Below are 19,579 nucleotides of genomic sequence, written 5' to 3'. Positions count from 1 at the left end.
TTTCAGTCAGTCATATGAGTTGACTCAAGCATCCATGAATCTCTCATTTGATTGACATATGCACTTAGGAAACAAGCATCCATACATAATAGGTAAGATTACTTCAACTTGACAACTGTAGTGGATTTCTTGCTCAGTTCATATACACATGATTTGACCAACAACAAAAAACTCAGTGGTTAACTGTAGTTATGGTACACAAACAAAAAGACTAATGGACAGATGGACATCATAATACAACAGCCTCAACCTTATGAAAGGCATATAAAAAATGTTTATTTTTTCACATTAAATCCATTACTACTCAGTATTTAAAAAATAAGAAAACTGATAACTACAAAAGCTTTAAAATCAGTTCTCTTTCTTACATTGCAAATACCCATTTATTGGTGTGCATAAGGTACATCAATTACAATTGTCTTAAAGTTAACACAAGATTCTGAACAAGTCTGTAAAGAAATGAGAATAAATCGATAGTAATTGCTCACATGTAGACCCAAGCCATGTTCATAAAACATGCTCTCAGATTTCAATGTCTAAATTATGACAAAAGAACCAGACAGTTCCTTTGCTGAATACCCAAAAAAAATTCAATTATATACTTTTAACCTATCTTTCGCGCCCAGATGTCTCTGGGGATTATTCTTGTTATCACCAGTCTCTTAAAAGCCTTAATGAATTCAATATAATTCTCTGGAAGTGGCTTTTCAAAGCAGACCTACAATGTTCATTAAACCCCTTTCCATGGCATCTGATTACATATACAAATGATTTTTGCTTTCTGGATTAACAAAAAGAATGACCAGTGTAAAGTGATACACACTACCCCTTCCCCCTCTCTTGTTGCAAACATTTTCCCCCTGCAGACCGCCAAGAAGTCAAAAGACATGGACAAGTAATTAGACTTTGCTTGTCAGTCAGTATTTAAGGCTAATCCATGTCAGAGAAGTCAGACAATATCCTGGGACTTCCATGCAAAATGTGAAATTGTACTATTATCTTCAAATTCCCTGAAGTGCTAGACATGACTGTAATAATGAGCAGGGCTTCCTCCAGCTTTTATAGTCAGGTCTTGCTTCTTCACTTCAAATAATTTCTGTTAATAATACTATATGATAAGGATTTAATTTTAACAACTATTAATACAATAAACTATAGATCAGGGGTCCTAAACACAAGCTACTCTGAGGGCCACATCAGGGCATTTTTGACAGACCAAGGGCCACGCCAACATTGTTATATCTCATGACACCATGTGATGCCAATCATTCTGCAGGACACAGGATACAGCTTGGTGGACCGCATGTGGCCTGCAGGCCGTGTGTTTGAGACAATTGCTATAGATCATGTTTAAGCTATTTGTGTATAAAAAGTACATCATGCTTGCACTCTGTGCATCAGGTTTGCTCATATTTATAGTAACAATATTTTGACTGGTGTGTCGTGTCACCTCCCAAAGCTTCACTCCATTGGCCTAAGTAGTTAGAGAGTCTGCCTCAGATGCAGGAGGTCATGGCTTTCGAATCTCAGCTAAATCAAATCAAAGACTTATAAAAATGGTACTGGCAGCAGCCTCACTTGGTGCTCAGCATTAAGAGGCTAGAGTTAGGACTGGTTGGCTTGGTGTCAGGATAATATGGCTGGGTGGGACATGATGCTACATATCTGCGGCATGATGCCTCAGTGCTAGACATTACCATAAACTGCCAGACATTGTAGTGATATGATTGGAAAATTGTTAAAGCTACATTAAAAATACAAAACACAAGCAGATGCCTCCCAAAGCAGTAGTCTAGAGTGTTTGTTTCTGAAACCTGAAGATGTGGGATCTAAGTGACACAATGACAATGCTGGTTTCTCACAAGAACCTTTAAAAACTTGGTAACACCAACAACTGATTCTCATGGGTGTGAATGGAGACTGGTACAACTTCCTTCCAATACATAACTTCCTTTCAATTTCCATAAAAAGTCAATATATAGTACCAAAATGGAACATTCCAATAATTGTGAAATTAGTGTAAATAAAAGAATATTTAACTAGAAGAAAGATTGCAAGATGTTTTAAAAGTGCTGCTCAGGTCTTTGATGAGGTACAATTGTCAAATACATTGTTGTGATTATTTGATGATAACATTGAACAAGGGAAAATGAACATCAAGAACAAAGTGCTGGTACATAAAAACTGTTACACAAAATATATATTACAGTTTTACTTCCCTAAACCTAACACTTTTGAGACAAAATGTTTGGCTGGTTTGGGGAGATAACATATACAAAGAGGTGACCACTAAATTAGGATGACCTTGTTGTGACCAAAATGTATATATATGACCAGTCTGAAAAACTGCTGGATTACAGAAGGGTTCCTTTAGGAAAGTTTGACTACACTATTTAACATTTGATAAGGAATATATGGAAAACAAAACATTCAGACAAATCTGTATGGATAGATCATTATAATGATGGGATACTAAATGCATGTGTATGTGACTCTACCACACTAAATGCATGTGTATGTCATGCATCTGTGACTTCCACACTAAATGCATGTGCATGTCATGCATCTGTGATCACCACACTAAATGCATGTGCATGTCATACATCTGTGACTTCCACACTAAATGCATGTGCATGTCATGCATCTGTGACCACCACACTAAATGCATGTGCATGTCATGCATCTGTGACTGCCACACTAAATGCAAGTGCATGTCATGCATCTGTGACCGCCACACTAAATGCAAGTGCATGTCATGCATCTGTGACTGCCACACTAAATGCAAGTGCATGTCATGCATCTGTGACTCTACCACACTAAATGCATGTGCATGTCATGCATCTGTGACTGCCACACTAAATGCATGTGCATGCCATGCATCTGTGACTCTACTACACTAAATGCATGTGCATGCCATGCATCTGTGACTCTACCACACTAAATGCATGTGCATGCCATGCATCTGTGACTCTACCACACTAAATGCATGTGCATGTCATGCATCTGTGGCTGCCACACTAAATGCATGTGCATGTCATGTATCTGTGACTGCCACACTAAATGTATGTGCATGTCATGCATCTGTGACTGCCACACTAAATGCATGTGCATGTCATGTATCTGTGACTGCCACACTAAATGTATGTGCATGTCATGCATCTGTAACTCTACCACACTAAATGCATGTGCATGCCATGCATCTGACTCTACCACACTAAATGCATGTGCATGTCATGCATCTGTGACTCTACCATACTAAATGCATGTGCATGCCATGCATCTGTGACTGCTACACTAAATGCATGTGCATGCCATGCATCTGTAACTCTACCACACTAAATGCATGTGCATGCCATGCATCTGTGACTCTACCACACTAATTGCATGTGCATGTCATGCATATGCGACTACCACACTAAATGCATGTGCATGTCTATCTATGTGACACACATGTACATGATACTACCACACTAAATGCATTTGGCTCTCATACGTATGTGATATTACTACACTAAATGCATATGGATGTCATGTACGTGGGACACTACCACATTACGCACATGTGGATGTGTGTCATGTACATGTGACACTACCACATCAAATGCATGTTAATATTGTGTATCTGTGACACTACCAGAGTAACTGCATGTGGATGTATGTCATGTACCTGTGACACTACCACACTAAATGCATGTGAATGTATGTCATGTACTTGTGACACTACCACAGTAACTGCATGTGGATGTGTCATGTACCTGTGACACTACCACACTAAATGCATGAGGATGTATGTCATGTATGAGTGACTACATATTAAACACAAGTGGATGTGTGTCATGTACCTGTGACACTACCACATTAAATCCATATATTTATGTCATGTACCTGTGACACTACCACATTAAATCATATATATATGTCATGTACCTGTGATACTACCACATTAAATCCATATATTTATGTCATGTACCTGTGATACTACCAGTCCTATGAGGGGCCCAAGTGGCCAAGTGGTCTAAAGCGCTCTCCATTACAGATCACTGCCATCTCACCTCTGTCTGTGCCGGTTCAAGTCTCAGATTCAGCCAATGTGGGTATGTGAGAAAGCTAGCCAGTAGCTTCTCGTGGGTCAGTGGTTCTTTCCGGGGGGTTTCCCCTGGTTCTTCCTCCACCATTAATACTGGCCACCATGTATAGCCTATCGTGTGCTGAAAAATGGCATTAAACCCCACAACAACAACAACAACAACAACCAGTCCTATGCACACTGTCTATACTTTTCAGGCATTTAAGCCAGATTATGTGATGATACTAGCTCAGACATTCAGTGAACAGAAAATTAGTTTGTATCCTTATAATGTTGAGCAATATATTAACAACTGACAGAAACTCCTAGACACAGGGCCCCGAGTGGCCGAGTGGTCTAAAGTGCTCACCGTTCTGGATCACTGCCATCTCACCTCTGTCTGGGTGGGTTCGAGTCCAAGGCTCGGTTAGCCTGGGTACGTGGGAAAGCCTGCCAGTAGCTTCTCATGGGTCGGTGGTTCTTCCCTGGGTTTTCCAGGGTTCTTCCTCCACCAGTTATACTGACCGCCATGTATAGCCTATCTTGTGCTGAAAAATGGTGTTAAACCCTAGAACAACAACAACAACAACAAAACTCCTGGACACTATGACTATCTCATTTCCAAGAATTGACCCATTTTCTTGTCTTGTAAATTTGAAATAATAAAACTTTGAATATTTAACTTCTGGACCACATAAATACATTTTTTTAATCTGAATTTTTTAAAATAAATTTTCTTGCCATTTATAGCATTTTGGGATGAAATTTACATCAGCAATAAAATATAAGCTATACACAAACAAATAATAAATATATGTTGGTAATTATTTGATTAAGATTACTGAGAAACCTTTGACATAATACATGGATTTAAGTCGATGACCCAAATGTAACACTGAAAAATCTTTCTGCTCTGAAAACATAAAAATGAATACGGACCACAAAAACTAAAAATCAATTTGTATTTATTACTTACACTTTCTTGTGACATGCACACCAAGCTGCAAATTGGGTAGATCTTTGTCTACTGTTGTGTAATGAACAGGCAAATCAAACCTGAAAATCACACAACAAACTTGACTTTTATAATATCACCTCTGACATTTCTAAAAATGAAAACTCTCAAACTTGAGCTGATCATTAAGCATGGGCCAATGCTATTGATTTTCTAACAATGTAAACCCTGATCTGCTGACACATTATGTTATATATGATCGGTGTCTATGTTGTTTGCATGTGGGTGCATGCTGCATATAAGAAAATAAAGTACCATACTTGCCAGATGTCCAACTGCAAACGACAAAGATCCTGACCTGCCATTGCATGGTGCACCTGTAGATCAAGATCTAATTTGTTTGTTCTACTAATTAATGCTAACAATCTGCATTGAACCCTGACCTGCTGGCATATTATGCAACATAAGATCTGGATCTATGAATTATTCAACTTTATCTGACTTGCATATGAAATTATACCATATATACTCACTAATAGGTTGAGTCAAACTGCAAACAACAAAGATCCTGATCTGCCATAGCATCATGTGCCTGCACATCAGAGTCTATGTTGTTTGTTTTACTAGTTACTCCAAACAAACAGACCCTGATTTGCCAGCGACTTATGTGACAGCAGATCTGGGTCTGTGCAGTTAGCAGTTGGACTCATAAGCAAGTATAGACGGTACATTAATCATCCATCATGGTGAGATCAGCCAAACTAATCTGAGTACCCTTTTGCAAATGTTCTAGTTTGCAAAACAGTATTACAATTACACTACCAATTGACAGTCATAAAATATTCATCTGATTGCATGGGCAATTCAATTAACTGGCAGTCATAAAGCATATTTTGAATGGGAAAACATGCAAAATATCTGCTCTTTTGTAAAATGCATCTTTGCACTAATACACTATATACTTACTATACAGCTCCATTTTCCAGACAAAAGACTGTTTATAGCTATTACTTAAAAAACAAATGAGTGTAGTACAAGTTCTCCATCATTTTTATTATTCAAGGAGGTCAGACCAATAAGTTCTCAAATAAAAGGAATGGGAAGTTGTATAGCCACCAGGGACCAAAAATTAAATGGTTAATATTATGAAATTATTTTGAGCTGAGGAATCATAACTTGCCTCTTTCCATCATGCATTTCACAAAACATGAACTCCAGATAACATCAGCTGATGGACCAAAGTCCAATGTGATGGGTGTTTGGGGTATGTGTTTATTAAGGCTCAATTAGTTGGTTGGTTACTTCCTCTATACTGATATTAATGGACATCCTAGCCAACTGGATACATTTTGCAAGACCTGCAGTACATAAATTAATGTTCTTTCAATAAATTCCTGGTACACAAATGGATTGTCTCTAATTCTCAGTACATGAACAAGATCTTAATTAGACATTTCAGGTTTATTACTTTGAAGCAGACAAAAGATAAGAGACTTTGTACAGCCACTTTACCATGAGTATGTTTGCATAACAATTCACTGTACAGTCATAGCAAGTAAGGAACATCCATAACTTGTTTGCTGTACATGTATAGGTATATGAATTTAAATTTACTGTCATACATGACTGATAAAAAAATCTGGAACCCTAGGCCACACATACCAACAAAAATCTGGAGCTAACCTCTCGGGAACACAGTTATTACCTTGGAACCCCAAAGCAATAGAATCCGCCCTTGTCCCAAGGTGAAAACAACCATGACAATCAATGAATGAAAATTATGTGGAAAAAAAGTCATCCAGCTAAAACCATGTTTGCTTCTAGAAGTAGCTATGACCTTGAACTCTGACCCTTCAATCCCAACATCTAAATCTTACTTCCTTCCCATAAAAAGCAAGCATTTCACAAAGACTAATACAAATAAGTGGTTTGAAATTCATGTCACTTCACATACATTTCTTCCCTTCCTTCTGTAGGAGTGACCTCAAACTTTACTTAAAATCAATACCTAACTTGTTACCAAAATCTGCATATCAAGTGCATGCCTAAAGAATAGTCCCTCTAAGGAAATGATGCCATAATGCCTGAAAGAATTTCCAGGAATTCAAGACAAGACCATTTCTTCTTTAAAACTGCTGAATATTGAAATCATCTCTGATACTCTATTATCACAAATATTTGTGGGGTACCAATTTTCATGGATTTCCTAGTTGCCTCAGACCACAAATTTGAAGACCCAACACAATATTAGCCACCTATGGAAAAAAAGCAAACCCTCCACTTCCCCAAGCTTTTACAGTTTTCGTTTCTTAACAAGACTTGGGCTTGGCCAATGTAGGCATGTGAGAAAGCTCACCATAGCTTCCTGTGAGTTGGTAGTTCTTTCTGAAGGTTTTCCTGGGTTCTTCCTCTTCCACCAGTTATACTAGTCATCATGTGCTTAAAAATGGCATTAAACCCACAACAACTGTCATGTCCATTCACTGTTAGAAAATGGATATAATATAAGCAAGGATAGTGAGAAATGAGAAAAAACATAAGGTATTAAAACACTTGTATTACTGAAAAATGAAAGTAAGAATAAAAAATCATACTTGTATGTGAAAATTAGATTTAAGTCTTATTCAAGTCAATTTTTCGTTCAAGGAAAACTGGTTTATAGAAATTTAAATCCTCATGAAAGCATATCACGTTTTATCCCTTTATGCTTAATCCCACTGAACCAAATGACTGTAAAATACTAGAACTCCTGCCTTACTGTAAAGTACTGATGCTCACACTTCAATGACTTTTTGACAAAACCACTGAATCTAGATCATGTCCATCAAGTCTGATGATACACACAATTGTTTGTCAGGTAAATAATCCTGAAATTGTTTAACTAAACTTGTCCAGCAGTATCATAGCCACAAATAATTAGGTCTGATCTTTCATCCATTTTACGTAAACTTGAGTTATCCAGTCTGCATGAATCAGCTTGCTTGATAAAGTTTTAAGTAAAATTCTATTGGTAGAAGTTTGTTTGTACATGCAGCAGACTAAAAATAAGAACAGATTCAATTGTTTTTCAATTTAGTTGGCAACTTCATACTTTGATCAGCTCCGAACACATCAAATGTTGACATCACTTATAATTACGTCAAGCAAGGGGCAGCTGGTCATATGTTTTGCTCACATGTGAAATGATGACATTATCCAAAAAACTGATGGGGACCTAAGCTGAATTTTAACACTCTTAAGCCACTCAGAAAATAATTGATGGTGCAAATTTAAGGACAGTGTTTTAAGGAAGAGATCATGGAAATGTCCTTTAATAACTGATAAGTTTAGTGTTCTTGGCTGAGTTGACTCCCTCTGATGCTGAGTGTAAGTGATTGATCTTGACAGGTTTTCGATTTGTGCTCATACTAGCATACTAGTGGTAGTACTGTTTTAACAATTGAAGAGAACACTGTTTGTTGTTGGTATGGTTTTGTTTCTTTATTTGGGGTAACTGCAGAGGTTAATCCATGAAATTAAATGCATTCAAATATGCAAACTTTCACAGGCGAAACCACAAATTTAAGTACCCATGAAAATGTCTTGTTTTATAAAACCACAAATATTTTGACCACATGTAAGATCAGCACTAATTTTATTTACAGCTGTAAGGATGCAAATTTATGTCGATCCATGAAGAGCGCATTAACTTGGGGCCAGAGAACAATTAATTAGATTTATGGGGACAGGTGCTTGTTAAATCTCTATAATGCAATGATTTCTAATGTCTGTGTTGGGAGAGGAAGTGATTCTTAATTAAGCCTTCGTTTACTTAACCTTTAGACGACTTGAAAAGGGAAGAGGTACTTTGATTTTATATCGGAACTGTCAGAAGCTGAGTTTTTTCAGATCTGTTGTTTGGAATTCTATAAGTCATGCTGACTGCAATTTTGGTACCTAGTTATAAAAGGCAGTAAATATATTTAATCCTGATTGGTTACGCTAAATAAGTGGCATGGTCCCCACACAAAAATTCCTTGGGCTTTAAACATTGCCCCCCATAAAAAAGTCTAATCAATTTTCCTGCAAGACTGAAAATATAAGGGACTCTGAGACTGAATTTGGAAGCAATTCTCTTGTAAAACAGTGGTCAAAGGGACCAGATGTCTGGAAGTCAACGACACAATTTTGGCAGTAAAAGAGAATAAATCTTGAAAGCACAAGGTATTTGCTTCAATTTCATGTAATTCGTTGATACCAATATGATTTGCTTGAATTTAATTGTTTATATTTGCATGAATTTATTTGTTTAAATCCGTAGATAAATTCTCTTGAAATGAGTGTAACTGTGTTTGAGTTAATCTATCTGAATCCTTACAATGATTTTCTTTATATAAGTTTGACAAATTGTTTGAATTTGTTGTCTTGATTGTTATAGGAATCTAAGAGTTTCATGCATTACCATTAGCTGATATGAGTTACGAAAATCCGTATGAATTCACCATCTTAGATGATTTCGTGTATGATAAAGACTTATGATATGATATGTATGATAATGTGCGTATTCGCTGAAAATAATGTAAAGACGTAATGAATTTCATACATTTATTTGTGTAATTGAGATGAGAATGGAACTGTTATGTCTCATGTAATGTTAATGGGAATCAGTTATAAAATAGCCATTAGGAAGTAAATTAATCTTGTGAAACTAGTTTATTATGGTCTGCCATGTTTAGCTTGACCAGACATCCTTTGGTCTGTTTGAATTCTGATAGAACGATATCTGACATAACAAGAAGGGAGTAATGATCTGTTCCCAACAGGACAACTGACAGAATATTTAGGCTGTCTCTGTTTATTTTGTAAGTGGGAAATAGCTCCATGGACATATTCACTGATGTATCCATGTACCCACTTATCCAAGAATCTACATACTTACGTATCCACCTATCCACACAAAGTTTGAGGGCCGAAAAGAGGTGAAACAGTAGGGAGGTCGGAAAAAGGGAAAAGCGAAAGGACATAGAGGAACCACCATAGTGAAGTTGGAGTGGACTGGAATAAGCAGGTTATTAAGTTGTACAAGGCAACGACTTCGATCGTTCACTCGATAATATGATAAACTAATTCTATCATTTAAAACAGATCGGCTATTTATATAAATTGTATTTGTGTTTGAAATTCGGTGAAAGATTTATTCCAAAAAGAAATGTATCTTCCTAATGTAATGTATTATCGCAGTTGTTTATGTAATTGATTAAATTTTTGTTTTTCCATGTACAGGGGTACGTGTCATTCTGTTCTATATATCTGCTCAGATCTCTATTTATTCCATCTATAACCTGCACACTTCATTTTAATATTTACTCAATCAAGGGCAACAATACCGAGGGCAATCACCCTCTAGATAATGATAGCCAAATAAAGCAGACACCTTGTAAGAAGGTACAACCTCATAATACCACACCACCAGTAGCAACCGCTACAAGAACAAACTAAACATCTGAAGTCTTCTGGTGAAAACCCTGCATTGATATGGCCATCAATTTTGGATAAGTCAAGAAAACATGCCAAAACAAAAATCACATTTTCAGCTACAGCGATCTTGACCATGGACCTAGCAGCACCGAAATTGATAGGATTCTGCCGCTATCAATGGGTAAGCCATTTTTAGATGTTTAGAAAGAAAGACTGTAGCAATCTGAAGTTATGCCTTGTAAACCTCCTTGTCCAAAGACCAAAATATGGAAACATGGATGGACAGACATAAAAATGAACACTTCTACTGCTTTATGCCCCATCCTCCAACATTCACACACCATCAGCCTGGTGGATGAAGAAAGACAGATACTCTCACAAATGACATAAGTACATGGGTACAAGATGAAACCCTTAGTACTGCTATTAAAATTATCCTAAAATTTACCTGTAATGTTGTTTTATTATTGTTGTTTTCCTGTGCACCTGTTTTGTGTCTTCTGTGTGTGCAGGTTAGTTGATCCAAAATAACAATAATACATGTACTTTCATAATTTCGTGAAAAAGAAGAATGCAAATTTAAATTGCAATTTAATTTTAACTTAAATTTAATTGCAGTACAGCTTTTCATTTCCTGCACAATTTGAATCTTTCTGCCTTTCCAACATCTTTGTAATTTTTCATTAAATGCATGGAAATCTGGCCTTTGGTAAAATTTCCACACAGTTCAATTGCCTTTCATTCTGGCCTATAACAAGTAAAAAGAATGAGTGGGCAAAGAACAAGCCTAGAGAAGGGACAGAAGGCAAATTAAAACACTTGTCAGAGCCTCTTATAATCAGAACCAGATGCATTCAAAGCCAATAGCATTTAAAATGAATCTGAATAACAAATATGGATTTATCGCTGATGGGGACGATGCTTTTTAATCAAAAGGATTGGAATGCCATCACCAGAAATGAATCAGCACCAAAATGAATGGCCAAATTCCAATACATTATTAAAAACTGGAAACAAAATTCTGGGCCTTGATTAGATGAAATTAAGGGTAGCCCCATTTTAGGAAGAAATAATGATAACTGCAAGGTTTTTCAACAGTGGAGATTGTATATCCTAATGAAAACCAAGCAGGGAGGGCAGATATTCTGATATTCAGGCCCAACAATAATGATTAGTATGCAGAATCTTAAGTCTCTGAACTGATATGTCAAGGTATAAATGATATTCAACAAACTGAAAGGTCTCAATAAACAAAAACAGAAAGAAGAATAAAAGGCTAGAAATGTGTTCTGAATGAACACAGATGTCTCACTGAAAGACCTGAAAACTGACCAAAACACAAATCATCACCAGAGTGTTAAAGATAGGACAGAACAACTGTAACAAACTGTTCATGAAGCACAAATGCCCACCTCCTAGCCTGGACAACTGACCTTAAAACATGACGAGCAGATGGATGGATGGACTGACTGATGAAGGAACTGAAAGACAAGGGTAAAACTTTATGCACCAACCACAAAGTGAGATATAAATGCATTAACAGATATGCCACATACATTACAATCAGTTTGATAATTGTACAATATTTTAAGCTTGCAAATAAGTCCCCATTTGAGTCTCAGCTCAGCCACTGTGTGTATCAAGAAAGCTTTCCAGTAGTTTCCTGCAGGTCGTTGGTTCTTCACAGTGTCTACCTCTAACCAGATATTCTGGGTGCCATGCATAGTCTATCATGTGATGAAAAATGGCATTAAAACCACAATACAAAATATTCAAATGGTAAACAGCTACATGAAGTGGAGTTTGCCAACAAAAGTTCCCATAAACTGGTACCGAAATGCTGTTAGTGAAAATTCCTCATGCCCCTTCTGACCAAAGCTGTAGAAGCTAAAAAGATACATCTTTATTCTGCTGTAAACTAGGCATATCAATAATCTGAGGCATAATATTTTAGTAAGTAACTCTCAGTATGGTTATGCTTTGTTGGATAGCCAGTGTGCATGTGTTTAGTTTGGATGGAAGAAAGGATGCTTTTCCACTATGGTCTGTGACAGTGTCTGACTGAGATGACTGCTTATGAATGAAATACATTATTCCAGTAGCAGTAGCCATAATGCCTGTTATTTCAAGGTAACTCAACAAAAACGTTAAGACAATCACTGGACTGTGAAATATAGGTCATGGTGACACATTTTTCAATAAATGATGTAGTATTTGACTGAACATATACTGTCTTATGTGACCCTACAAGCATATCTTATCCTAGAAAATGCATACCCTAACCTAGCAAAACTGAACTCAATGCAAAGGTAAGCACTAACTAAACCATGAAATACAGGTTACAGTGCTCACATTTTCAATGATGGATGTATTATTTTTCATAATACAATTACATGCAAAGTTATGTGACTCCAGAGGCAATAATGTATTCAAGCATGTTGGGGCCCCGAGTGGCCGAGTGGTCTAAATCGCTTTCCGTTACGGATCACTGCCATCTCACCTCTGTCTGCATGGGTTCAAGTCTCGGATTCGGCTAATGTGGGTATGTGAGAAAGCTTGCCAGTAGCTTCTCGTGGTTCGGTGGTTCTTTCCAGGTTTTTTCCGGGTTCTTCCTCCACCATTAATACTGGCCGCAATGTATAGCCTATCATGTGCTGAAAAATGGCGTTAAACCCTACAACAACAACAACAATATCAAGCATGTGTGTGTATGATTTGGATTTTTAATGTAGCTTTAATAACTTTTCAGTCATATTGCTACCCTGTCTGCAGTGTGGCAGTTTACAGTGATGCCTAGCACTTGGGCATCATGCCACAGACATGTAGTATCATATCCCACCCAGTCACATTATCCTGACACCAGGCCAAAAGTCCTAGCACTAATCTCTTAATGCTGCATGCCAAGAAAGACAGCTGCTAGTACCATTTTATATGATTTTGGTACAACTCGCACAGGGTTCAAACACATGACCTCCCAAATCTGAGGCAGGTGCTCTAACCACTTAGGCCACTAGAGTGGTGGCTCTATTCAAGGGTTGCTATTGCAGAATTTAAGCTAATGTCTCAAAATTCATGCAGAAGATTCAACAAAATGTACCAAAATCACGCATTTGCCAGGCCTATATTTATTCTGCCATTATAATGATTCATCCCAAGTATGAAGAAAATCCATCAAGGGGTTTTGCAAACATAAGCAAATGAAAAAACTTTTACCACAATCTTACACAAAATTCCTGTCACTGTAACAATGACTACAGGTCAAAGTGGCAAGTGATGCTGTAACCACATTGCTTATCCCAAGTACAAACAAAATCTGTCAAGAGATTTGGGAAACATAAGCCAATGTAAACTTTTTTACCAAAATATCTTAAAGTGCCAATGCCACGGTTTTTAATAAATTTCACCATTTTTCCAATCTAACTCAAGTCTGGAAAGAAGAAAATGAGTTATTAAAAAACTATCTGACATAAACTGTTTTTTGAAATAACCAAAGATGTTAGGTTTAAACAATGTTCAAATATTCAGTTTTCAATTTAAGTGCCACCCCTTAATTCAGTCTCCTAATTCACTCCTGATTCCATTCTTTCTGTGAGTGCTCCAAAAGAAGTGATGTGATACTGTACATTCAATAAATTCCATCAGTGACTAATCTAATAACAACAACATTCATATGTGGCAGACAAAATGATTCAGGAGGGAATGAAGAGAGGCAGGCCTATAGTTTTTAACTGGATCAGAGAAGAATGAGTGTGCATTACATAAAAAAAGACTGGGGTGAATATTGCTAATCAGCTGGTGAGCTGGAATACTTTTAAGGGCAAACTTGGGCTGAAGACAAACCCAGGTGTTACAGATTTCCATGTAATTTGGTAAGGATATGACACAGACTAAAAAAGTAATGTATGTTAGTTGTGTCTTTATAGAAAACACTCAAAAATGCAAGGCCATGTACTGCATCATATCAAATGCAAAATGAGAATTGTGTGTTACAAAGGATCACTTACCACATCCAATGTAGCATGGTGTTGGCTTCTTATCTTTACAATGTGATGTCATCAAATCTTATGTTCAGGCTTTTGTCTAAAATTGCTGATAAATGTGAAAAATTGGTGGGTTTCTCAGTTTGAGGGAGAAATTACATGGCTCATAATGTGATAAAATGTCAATATTATCTGGTTCTAATGGAACCCAACAAAGTTTAGGACCAATATCTTTCAATATTCAGTATTATTCTGATGATTTGGTAGATATGATTTTTGCATGAAACAGTAGCACTGGGGCTTTAACATAAACTGTGACCTTGACCACATGGTCAAAGAACTGAACTTAACTCCATATTGATTCATCCCAAGTATGAACAAAATCTATCTAAGGGTTCGTGAATATAAGAAAATGAAACACAATTCCCATGTGAGCCTGAGATTACTCCCATGGCTGATGTCTGCCAAATAGCCATATACAAAAGCAATTGCCAATAAATCTGGGTCAGTAGGTACCAGCTTATAAACTTGAAAGCCTTCTATGCCCCAAAGCAAAAAATTTGATAATATTCTGCTGAATAGTTTTTGAGAAGAAATCATCCAAAATATTTTTGTAAAAATCTTGAAATAATTCATGCTCCCTCTTAAGTCTGGTCAAACTTCATTCAATAGTTTTGGAGAAGGAGTCACTTAAAGATTTATCTATTTATAGTAACAGCTGCCATTTTTTTATGGCAGTTTAAAATCATTTGTTTTAATTTGAAAGGTCTTCATGCAAGGAAGTTTAAAAAAATATGAACAAACTCCACTTAGAGGTTCAAAGAAAGAAGTAATTTAAAGATTTTTATAATTTTAGTATCAGCAGCAAATGTTTCAGCAGACTGGCAGCATTTGCACAAAACTGAAAGTCCTTTATGCTAGGATGCTATGTGCCATATTTGGCTGAAACTGGCCAGGCAGTTTTTGAGAAGAAAATTGAAAATAGCAATTATGGACAAAAGATGGATGGGTGTTTTTATTTTAGTATAGGTGGCAATACTTGAAAGCATAATTAGTACAAACTTCAAAAATCTTCCTGCAATTTTGATTTAGGACCAACTAAACATCATAAAATTTCATTCAGTAAAAAGTCCATGTCAATGCATCTCTTCATTCACAATGAGTAGTGACAACATTTTCAATATGACTTCCATGGTGGCCATACTGGATGACAGATTAGCACCATTTTCATTCAAGACCAAGCTGACATGTTAACAAGTCTTTCAGTAAGAATCACATGTGGATATGACTATCCATCAGAATAAGTACCACTAGCAAAATTTGCAAGATGGTTGTTGTGGTGGCCATAGTGGTCACAATTATTGCTTCTGGGTCAGTACACAGAAACTGTTTCTGAGTCAGTACCACAAATGTTGTCCCAGTTGGTTATTAGAACATTGATTTAAGTATTCTTGGTATTGATACAAAAGAAACCATTTAATCTATAGAATAATAGCTTTATAGTGGTGTTTGAGTGTGTAATTGGTCACAGTGCTCACTGAGTAACGAGGCACTGATGTGCTTGGAAAAGAAATGAAATGTGTTTACAGTCTGGCCATTCCAAAAAATGCTGGCTAATCTATAATAAGAACTTCATCATAAATTCATCTTTGAAGATAATTTTGATTAACTTAATTTATTATGATATTTTGCACATGGAAAGTACATTACTGACTTACAAATGTAGTGACTATAAAGGGAAAATAATTAAAATCTGAGTCCATATTGGATGTTTGAGCACCTACATTTTTATTTAGGACCAATTAAACTATATGATGAATAAGCGTATATAGATTCATGTCAATCCTTCAGGTAGTTTGCGAGCTGTAGCGATAACATTTGTGTACTTAAAGATGGAGTGGCAGACATCAAACATGTCAGACAATAAACGAAAGACGACAGGCCAGTATGATGACCAGTTGAGCTACAAATACTGATATGAAAATGACTTATTCCAACTTGTACATAATATATGCTTCACTTATACAGGATTTACTGGTCACTTGAAACATCAGTCTGTACAAGTCTATGTACAGTATAAGCAAACACAATACTGATCCATACTTTACCTACAGTTCACTTATAAGTAATACAAGTTATTTATAGTTTGTATAAGCCTTTATCAGTTGAGTGTAAGTGAACTATAAGTTCCAAAACATTATTTCATCACATTTCTCAAAAAGAAATATTTTAAGATTTTAGAAAAGAAAAACACTGAAATATAAAAACTTCTAAACTTGTTGGATCTTATTTATCAAACCAGAGTAAGGCACATGGTCAGCATACACAAAACCACTTTTTGCAGACATGCCTTGTAAACAAGGACTTGTTCAGGATCCAACAATAAATTATTTTTTTTAATTTCATTTAAAGCAATATTATTCAGAATGATTATTCAACTGTGTATATTCTAATGAAATCATCAAAACAAATTTAATGTTGATCACTGAAAACTTGTTTGACAAATATATGTTTCAACTGCAAAAATCTGGAGTTGAAAAGATTCATGCTATCATAATTTAGACTTGGCAAAACTTTTTTTCCCATAATTTAACCATTTTCAGTCTACATCAATGTAATTATGTTATGAGAACTTGTTCCCTATAGTGGTTTTGTTTTGTTCAATCTTTGTGCTTTCTAGCATCTTGCAGTATACAAATATCCTAGAGTTAACATTCTGACAATTCGGTTTGTGTAAGCCTTTAATTTTCTAGCTAAAGTAGCAAGCAGAATGGATATCATCTGATTCTAGAAAGCTGATGCCTGTGAGTGAAGCCTACTTCTGAATTCAGTTGTTGGGGCCTACTATAAGGGAGCATAACCTTTCTGATATAAGGTAATGCTCTGTAAAAATGACATTTTTGTATTAACTGTTCACAAGTCTGATTTTACTGATGAAGCAACACAAATGGGAAGTGAGACATACCAGTTATTTTTTAATGTGAAATGTTAAGTCCAACCCTTCAATCACTGATGACCATTAAAAAACCTACCAAAGGATGCAAGTCTTGGCAATTCAGACCCCTTATACAACTGACTGCATCAATATCATGTGTGCTCTCAAGATCTGTAAAGAAAATGGAAAATGTTCTTCAATAATCACTTATAATTAATGACTCAAATTAGACTAAATGAAAAAATATGTGTGGTTCTGGTTACATGAAAAAAATTAAGGTAGATAGGTTGTTAAAAACTTTATTTGTTGTTTTTTGGGTGGGTTTTTGTCCATACAGATTTAAATGAAGCATTAATTAGAAAAAAAGTGTCATTTGCATCCTGAATTCAACTTTGATCATAGTTACATCCCTTTGTTCATTTTTTTCCTTCAAATTTCTCCAAATTTTGGTGCTTTTGTTTTGTAAACAAGAAATGGGTCAACATTTAAAACTAGGGTTGGTTGCATTGGGTAACCGGAACCACAGATGTTTTATTTTTTATTCAGCTTTATAATTTACGATCACTGAGTGATTTTAGTCAATTGTTAGTGACAAAATTAAGAGTGAATATTACCAATTCAGCATCTTTGAGACTTACAGTCAATAAAAATAAAAAATGTTAGTGACAAGTTTTCGTAAATAAAATCAGTTCAGCAGGTTTTAATTAGTAGCCAATTAAGCAAGTTAGTGACAAGTTTTAGTGTATATCATGAATTCAGCTTGTTTGCATCAAGTTTTAGTGAATACAATCAATTCAGCATGTTAGCGACAGATTTAACAAATAGTCAATTAAGAATGTTAGTAAACCCAATCAATTAAGCATGTTAGTAAACATAATCAATGAAGCATGTTAGTAAACACAATCAATGAAGCATGTTACTGAAGAGTCATTTAAGTCATCTTTGCTAGCCAAGGTTCATATACCCTATCTACACCTTGATATATCAAGCAGAAATTTCTGAGCCTTGGGTCTGTGAATTTCATTGGATGTGGCAGCAAGCCACTTCATCCAACCAAAATTAAGTTGTTCAAATTTGAACACTGTCCAAACACGATCGAGACAAAGGAAGCACTCAATTTGACTAGACTGATAAATAACTTCTTATAAGCAATTTTCAACTGCCGTTCCAAGTTTGTACAAATACCTGACACTCAAATATACCTGTAATGACTTCCCTCTGGTACGTAGTCATATTTTTATGTTAAACTTACAAAGTTTCCTTTTTAAATTAATTGCCTCCACCATTTTCAGCTGATGTACAATGCACTGCTGTTGCATGCTATTGGTTAGTTGGCATTACATACTAAGGGAGGCAACTCATGAAATCCAATAGATGTCACTAGGGCAAAGCACTAAAATATGTTTGGTCTGCCAAGGCATAGATAGGGTTGTCGTATTGTAACCATGGCTAGCAAAGATGCAATTAAGTATGTAAGTTACAACAAAGTTAATACCATCAATTCAGCATTTAGTGAATAGGCAATTAAACATGGAAGTGACAAATTTAATGAATAGTCAATTAAGCATGTTATTGACAAGTTTCTAGTGAATATCATCAATTCAGCTAGTGACTAGTTTTAGAGAATACAGTAAATTCAGCATTTTGGAGACAAATTTTAGTGCATACTGTCAATTCAGCATATTAGTGATAAGTTTAGAGAATATCATCAATTCTGCATGTTAATGATAAGTTTTAGAGAATATCGTCAATTCTGCATGTTAGTGAATAGTCAATTCAGCATGTCAGTTACATGTTCGAGTTAGTAACATTCATTCTGCATGCATGTGACAAGTTTTAGTGAATAGATGTACATTCAATTCAGCAACTTGACTACAGTCAATTCAGCATGATAGTGTTAAGTTTTAGTGTCTAGTCAAATAAGCATGTTAGTGACAAGATTTAATGAATAGTCAAGTCAGCACATTAGTGAGAAGTTTTATGGAACAGTCAACTGAGCATGTTAGTGACAAGTTTTAGGAAATAGTCAATTAGCATATTTATGACAAGATTTCATGATCAGGCAATTCAGAAAGTTAGTGTCTAGTTTTAGCGAATAGTCAATTCAGCACATTAGTGAGAAGTTTTAGGGACTAGTTAATTCAGCATGTTATTGACAAGATTTCATGAATAGTCAATTCAGAACA

At 35.8% G+C, this 19,579-nt stretch overlaps 1 protein-coding gene across 1 annotated transcript in view; it reads right to left on the bottom strand.

The window, feature by feature from the left end:
* The window catches only part of LOC149780880 (uncharacterized), a 78,315-nt gene extending 60,744 nt beyond the window's left edge, over window positions 1-17,571 (bottom strand). The window contains exons 1-2 of the mRNA XM_089936432.1: window positions 17,491-17,571; window positions 5,043-5,122 (exon numbers count right to left, since the gene is read on the bottom strand). The gene's annotated coding sequence lies outside the window, so the exon portion shown is untranslated. The remainder of the gene's footprint in view (window positions 1-5,042; window positions 5,123-17,490) is intronic.
* Between the last annotated feature and the right edge of the window lie 2,008 nt (window positions 17,572-19,579).

This window comes from Sinohyriopsis cumingii, chromosome 16 (assembly GCF_028554795.1).
Source record: "Sinohyriopsis cumingii isolate HCF-2022 chromosome 16, ASM2855479v2, whole genome shotgun sequence".
NCBI classification, from domain to species: Eukaryota; Metazoa; Mollusca; class Bivalvia; order Unionida; family Unionidae; genus Sinohyriopsis; species Sinohyriopsis cumingii.
This window is presented reverse-complemented; position numbering and strand designations above follow the sequence as displayed.